The 7,931-nt window shown below is 39.8% G+C and overlaps 1 non-coding gene across 1 annotated transcript; it reads right to left on the reverse strand.

Moving 5' to 3' along the window:
* Window positions 1-7,374: 7,374 nt before the first annotated feature.
* Window positions 7,375-7,447, reverse strand: TRNAG-ACC (transfer RNA glycine (anticodon ACC)). Its single transcript has one exon. It is a non-coding gene; the product is annotated as a tRNA-Gly (tRNA).
* Between the last annotated feature and the right edge of the window lie 484 nt (window positions 7,448-7,931).

Below are 7,931 nucleotides of genomic sequence, written 5' to 3' on the forward strand. Positions count from 1 at the left end.
GATGATGATGATGATGATGGTATCTGCTCCAGCAGGACATTGGGCATCAATTAAAGAACAGACCTTGAAGGCTAAGCTGGACCCAATATAATGACTGTCATGTTATCATGACTGAATAGCTGAAGAACGTGGGAAATAGAAGATATCTACATCAGGCGCTGTACTAGATGAATTACCAACAATCTCATGACAAATTGGTGAGATTTATTGTTACCTATGCAACTTTCAGTTCTGGAATTTTCATTTAGTTCCTCTAACATTTCCATTTATATGCTGGGATTTCATATCTCCTGCTTCACGGTGAGAAATTTGTCTCATCTCATTAAGTATGGATGGTTTTAATAGCTACTTAAAATCCTTGTCTGCTAATTCTAAAATCTGGTTCATCTCAGAATTCGATGCATTTGATTTTCTTTTCTCTTGCAAAGATGTTCCATCTTCTTATGTCAAGTAATTTTAGACTTTATGCTGCATATTTTGAATGTTACATTGTGGGGATTCTGAACATTGTTTTGTTTTCCAACACATTTTGTTTCTTTCTTTTTTGTAGGTAATTATTTCGGCTGGGCTTAATTTGAGATTCTGATTTGGCGGCAGCAGCTCCTATCCCTCTTCAGACTTCTTCTCTAGCTGAGTTGCTCTGAGTCTGTTCAACACAGCATGGACTAAAGATGAGCCGGATATGTGGACAGACAGAATTTTTGGATCTTCCCATTCTGGGATTCCCCTACTCCTTTCAGTAGCCACATTCCCCTGGCTTCGGTCTCCTGGTTCCCTCGGCCAGAAAGCCAGTATGTGTTCCCACTGTTGTTCCTGCCTCCCCTGCAGGAATTGTGCAGACTGTATTTAGTTCCAGGCTAAAAGCTGAAAAAATGAGGAACTGCTGCTTACAGCCCTATTGTTCTATCTTCTGAGTGTGTACACAAGATTGCTCTGTTCATTCTTCAAGCAGTTGCTTTGTATTAAGCCCAAGTTTCTTAGATGCTTTCTGCAACGGAGTCTTCTACTAAAACCTTGGTCTGTCATTCCCAGAAGCAAAAGTCCTCCAGATCATTTGATGCTAAGAAAAAAAAAAAAATTCCTTCCATTGCACTGATCTTCAAAAGTCAAAAGACAGATTTTTTTAAAGGTAGAATTAAATACTTTTTTTCTGAGAAGAATTAAATATCTGTAAATCTTTATTCTTGTATCTTAAAGAATGGATAATGGAAAGCAAGGAAGCTTCTAGCATTTTCTAAAGTACTTATTGCATGCCTTTCAACACAGTGAAAAACACTTTCTTCTCTGATTTATTTTTCCCACTAACACTTTCAGACATATTATTCCCTATGTAACATTTGAGGAAATCGAGGTTCATAAAGTTTGAAGAGTAGCAGGACTGAGCTTTGATTTCATGTCTTCTAAATCCAAGCCCACCATTCTCTTTACTAAGCCTTGGTTTCCTGAGTTATATGATGTATACCTCTCAATAATTTTACCAGAACTGAAACAGACAAGAATGTTTAACAAAAATGGTACATTAATTCCAAATTTGAACGTTCACAAATTTTTCACTGATGCTGCAATTATTGAAGTATTTAATGAGGACCAAATTTATTTCAGGCACTTTGTGAGTGATGAGGATGAATAACTGTCCCATGTCCTAAAAGGAATACATAATTTAATGCAAGATGCAAAAATAATCATCTCATGAGATATTTACTCTGTCATTAAATTCATACACTCATAAGAAAGTTTGCTTCAGAATAGAAAAGAGAACAAAATATACAATAAATTGTTTATTTTACTAGTTATAAACAAACAGAACCTGGTCGTTCTCAAATGAAAGAAATACTTGTTTTGTAAAACAGATGACAAATATTAATCTGAACATTATAAGCACTGAGCTCATAATTTATCTGGTGTAGGTCTTTCATGAAATGGTAAGATTAAAAGATGTTTATGAAGAATCTCAACCACCAAAGATACAATAGCAGGCAGAATGTCTTTCTAAATATTTGGGAAAGAAACAATGCCAAACAGAGACCTATTACTACTCATACCCCTTCTAGAAGATGACATGCAAAGGTCAGACATGCCTAAAATCGATCATTTTTCCACAATCGACTAACTTGGCACTGGGAGGAAGTGGCAATGACCACTAATGGTCTTAAGAGGCTCTAAAATGAGAGCTAGTCAACAACACGGGGAAGGGAGACAGACGGGGAGGGTTAAAAAATGAGTTTTGTTAAAATTTAAACTGCTGTTACTTAAGATGTCAGAACTGGGGCACATTCTACAAAAAGGCACTGAGATCAGAACGAAGCAATCCGGGATATCCCAACCCTCAGTTCATCAGGCTTTTACATGATCTGTGAGAACAATCATTTGAGGGAAAATTGGAAGGGAAAAAAAAAAATAAAAGAATCAGTCAGAGACCAGGCAGAATCTGCAAAGATGGTAAAGAAAACTACAAGAAAAGAAAAGAAAAAAATAGCAAAGGAAAGAAAAGGCACTTTAATCAGAAGTCACAGGAAGGATAAGCCAGGATTTAAACCTGAAAGAATAAAAACTGTCCAGAAGCCAAAACGAGGCCAAAGGCAATGGCTCAGCCTGGGACCAGGTCCCTGGAGAATGGGCGGCGCCTTCCAAGCACCACGGAGAATTTTGTGCTTTGAAGACATGGAAGGGTCTAGGAAGAAACGGCAAGAGCTGAGAAGGGAGCAATGCTGGAGGTGTCTAGAAAGGGCTGTTTAATGGTTTAAATCCATGCAAAGGAACCCAGCAGTGTAAGGCTCAGCTCCTTTTGGCTGATGCCAAGTCCTCTGCAGCACTAAAGCATAAACGTGCACTCGAACACTGGAGCAGACGGCGGGAACAGGTGAGAAAGAAAGAACCTATACAGACAGTTCTGACTTACGATGGTTCAACTTAATGATTTTTTTGACTTTATCATGGTGCAAAAGCAATACGCATTCACAGTAGAAACCAAACTTTGAATTTTGAGCTTTGATCTTTTCCCGGGCTAGCAACTTGCATACAGTATTCTCTCAAGATGCTGGTCAGTGGCAGCCGCAGCTCCCAGCCAGCCACGTGATCAACAGGGGAAACGACTGACACCCATTCTGTATCCATAGACCCTCAGTACTGTACTCAATACGTTACATAAGACAGGCAACACTTTATTGTAAGATAGGCTCTGTGTTGGATGATTTTGCCCAGCTGTAGTCAAGCGTTCTGAGCATGTTTAAGGTAGGTGAGGCTAAGCTACAATGTTCAGTAGGTTAGTGGCATTAAATGCAGTTTTGACTTACGATATTTTAAGTTTATGATGGGTTTATCAGCACGTAACCCCATCGTAAATTGAGGAAGATCTGTAGTTGGTATTAGAGATGAGAGAAAGGAAGCTCAGCAGTTAGATGGGAAAAGCCCTTTGCATCATAACAGATGTAGTAAATTACAGAGAAGTCATGCTCTCAAATGCCAGAGAGACGCCCTTGCTAATTCTTCTGTGCACTCCAGGGCAAGTGCACAGCAGCCCCGACAACGTGATGCCTGGAGGCAGATTTAAAAACAAGTGAAAAAAGAATGAGGAATTTTTTTTTTTAAAGGATGGGAGAGAAGAAAGAGGAAGGAAAAATAGGAAAAGAGAGAGAAGAGTCTACTGGTGGAGAGATGGGCAGGGAGAGTGCCAGAACATTTGCCTCACGCACCCAGTCCCGCACACCTTTCCTCCCTCCCACTGCCTCCTCTAGTTCCTAGATCTTTCATAGTAAATTGTTCAGTTTGCCGAAACAGTCTGCATCTGAGGAGGTAAGGGCAGTCCAAGCATAATTTTGGAAGAAATCAAGATGCAAATAACTTGTCTTTATTGTAATTCTTGTCACTTTCCCTCCTCGCAATAATAGTGTTTTAATCTTAGAGTGACTTAGCAAGTCACTGGCAAGAAGAACATTCATTAACTACTCAGCCATAAAAAATAATAAAATAATGCCATTTGCAGCAATTTAAATGGACCTGGAGACTGTCATAGTAAGTGAAGTAAGTCAGACAGAGAAGAAAAATACATATCACATACATATGGAATCTTTAAAAAATGACACAAATGAACTTATTTACAAAACAGAAACAGATTCACAGACATAGAAAACAAACTTATGGTTACCGGGGGAAAGGGAGGGGTGGAGGGATAAATTGGAAGTTTGGGATTAGCAGATACTAACTACTGTATATAAAATAGATAAACAGCAAGGTTCTACGCTATAGCACAGGGGACTATATTCAATACTTTGTAATAGCCTATAAGAAAAAATAATATGAAAAGAAATATATATATATTTATGTATAACTGAGTCACTATGCTCTACACCAGAAACAAACACAACATTGTAAACCGACTATACTTCAATAAAAAATTTTTTTTAAAAAGAAGAAGATTCATTAAGTTAACTTTTCCTTAACACTAAAGAAGCGGCTTTGGACAGGTGTGTGCACTGAAAGGAGAACGAGGCATTATGTCAGTGGGCAACACTGAAGGATGTGAATACAATTCTGCTCTTCAAGGCATGACTGTACATTAAACCTGACTGAACAAATAGGGCCAACGCCCCATATCCAAATAGATGCTATCATCTCAAAACAGTCACCTCAGGATGCAATAAACTTAGAAGTACTAGACATGTTTTGCTACCTGCCCCACACATCTGTTCCCTTAGAAGGACGAACTGCTCTATAGAAGGAATGACTCTGTGTACTCGGGTCCCTCCTGCCTCCACCAGCCACAGTTGATTGTACCAGGAATAAACAACTGGCAGTCCTATCAGATGTTCTTCCATGAAAATTTTACCTGATTTCAGAATAGTTAAAATTCTAACTAATTTTAGATATTAGTGCAGAGTCTCTAGTCCGGGGTCCAAAAAATGCACAGTTCTGTCACCACTCTCATTTCCACAACCATCACAGACAAGACTAACTGTGGCAGAATTCTTTTTCAAGGAACACTGATTTAGCTTCCTGTTTTTCTTAAAAGAGTGAGTGCTCTGGGCAGCCGGCATCCAGCAATTGGAGCTAGTGCTCAAGTCCCCAGAGCACTTCATCCTGAATGAGGTCAGTGGTAGGTGTGGAAATGGAAAGGACTTATATTCGTGAAGTAAGAGGAAAGGGGGCAGAGCACAACCATTGAAGGAATGACACAGCAGTTGACAGGATGGACTGGTTAGAACCAAGATGGCAGAAGATTCAACTTCCAGTAGACCTTGAGCCTCATGGTGCACCCATGCTGCCATGACAGGTCCCCAGCTGACCATAAAAGGTCAAAAAGTGGGTGGGGGGCATTTCCTGGAAATCCCTGCCCCTTCCCCAAAGTAGTTGGAATAATCCTCCTACTCATTAGCATATGAAATTACCAAGCCCATAAAACCTAACTGCTCTGCACCACGTGGTTGCTGTTGCTCTGTCACTCTCTCTCGCCTTCTGAGATGGCCCGCACTCTGTCTATGGAATGTTTATCTACTTTTACTTTAAACTAAACTCCCCCACACCTCTCGGCTTCTCTCCACTCACCTTTCTGAGATGGGCCACATTCTGTCTATGTTGTGTGTACCCCTAAGTGGTTTTCCCTTCTGAGTGAGACAGATCCTGCTCTCTGTGAAGTGTGTCTCTCTCTAAATAAACTTGCTTTCACTATATCATGCTTTGCTCTTGAATTCTGAGGCAAGAACCTATTCTCCTCCAACATTAGGACTGAGGAAACTAAAGTTGACAGAGGACCCAAGTTGCCCCAGATCACAGTCTGTAGGCGATCCCACAGGAGTCCACACCCAAGCCGAGTCGGGCTGGGTTCCAAGCCTGTGCTCTTTCCACGCCCTTTCTCTGCACTTCTGTTCTCGACGGAAGCACAGAAGTACACAGAGCTCCAAAAATCCCTCCACCAAATGTGACTTGGTGCACTAGACCATAGTGGAATCACATAAAATAAAATTCTGTTGGAAAACAAGACCAGAATAAGGAAGGGCAAAGGCCAGGAGTCTGTTTTGCCACCAGATAAACATTTTTTTGGAGTTAACAGAGTAAATTAGGTTGATAACTAAATTGAGTAAGGTTCTTACCAACAAAAGTACCAGCAAGGTGAAGAAGCCAATTACTGAGCCACAGTTGATCAGTTTACACTACAAAGCATCTCCTAGCTTTAGCATATCTCAAGTAAAGCACTGGTCTCTGCCTGAATCACAAGGAATTGGCCGGTTCCTGTGGGAATGAAAATCCACAGAACATACACATTCGTGTGTGCCTCAGACTCAAGTTTGAATAATCACCCAACACCCAAAATGAAACAAAACACATGAAATAGAATTCTGAGGATCAACTCCACCTCCTTATTTTTTAATATGTGAATCTGTGCTGATATTTATATATACTGCATATATGTATCTGATATACTATGAAAATTTGTGCTTTCCCACCAAGTGTACCGTTCCTTCTACAATTTGTCATTGTCCTGCTCGGTTAATTCAGGCAGTCCTTACTTTACACAGCTATGCTATGCACAAATTTTAATGACCATGGTTTAGTTAAGCAATACCAGTCCTCCAACAGCGCAGTTCAAATTTTAGTCGCCATGATGTGTTAAAGGTGAATGATTACATAAATTAAAAACTCTGGTGCTAGCTCTCCAGTCTACGCATAACTCCATAAATGCACATCTTGGTCAGTGACCAGTCTCATCCTTTGCCAGGTCTGTCAGTGATTGGCTACTGCATACCTGTTATACAGTCACGCAAAGGCAGGAAACCGCAGGGCTGTGTCATCTCCTTGCCTCCCATTTTACAAAAAAGGACAAGCAAAAGGGGAAACTGGCCCACAGACGAAAGTGCAGGAAGTGATAACACTGAAAGTGAACTTGGATGTGATTAGAAGATGGGGATGTTGACACGGGAGTGTTGACACCTCTTCTGTTTCAGAGATTCCAGCTACACGACAAAAGGCACTTAGCAAAGGTGACCTTATTGACATGAATGAGGAAAGTGGTTGTGACAAAAAGATGTCCCAGAAGAAGTCACACAGGCAGAAAAACTCCCAGTATGGGTACTCTAGGGGATATTTTATGACACTGAAAACACAGAAGAGCAAATGTTGGAAACTGGTACACACTTGGAAAGGACCATGACAAGTCACCAAGGCGTGGAAAAGATACTCTCTCCGTAACGTGAGTTTTAGAACGAGAAGGAAAAGGCAAACATTGTTCAAACTACTCTAGATACCCCTTTGCAAAGAAATGCAACACTTTTTTGCTTGTTTTGTTTTGTACCTTTTTAGAAATATTTTTCTCTCCTTTTGGGGGGAGGGGTCATCAGGTTTATTTATTCATTCATTCTAATTTATTTATTTGTTTGTTAGTGGAGGTGCTGGGGATTGAACCCAGGACCTCATGCATGGTAAGCACACGCTCTACCACTGAGCTATATCTACCCGCCGAGAAATACAACTCTTACTTCTCAATGTTGTAATGTTTTAAATGACAATGTACTAAATAAATATTAGTATTACTGGGTTTTTTTTTTTTTTCGTACTTTTCCCCATACATTTATAAGCAATGGTAAGGGAGTTCTTCATGTTTTGACAAAAAATGTTTAAAGATCATGGAACAGTCATAATTTTTCCCATTGATCATTAGGATCGTTTTGCACAATTTCAAAATACATCATCATTTTTATGACCCCACACCTGTGGACAAAGCAAAGACTACTGGTATCTAGAAATCTAGTATTTGTGTCATACTTATCATAAGTTGAACTCATTTCTCAGAAATAAGTCGCAAATACTTCTGTGTTTTCCTGGACTAAAGAAAAAGTTATAATAGTCTTCAATAAGTTGTCCTGACATGGAACCTCAATAAGCCATTTACATTCATTGATCTGCCTTAATCTTCTCTCTTCCATTGTTTATAACATCTC

This window comes from Camelus dromedarius, chromosome 1, assembly GCF_036321535.1.
Source record: "Camelus dromedarius isolate mCamDro1 chromosome 1, mCamDro1.pat, whole genome shotgun sequence".
NCBI classification, from domain to species: domain Eukaryota; kingdom Metazoa; phylum Chordata; class Mammalia; order Artiodactyla; family Camelidae; genus Camelus; species Camelus dromedarius.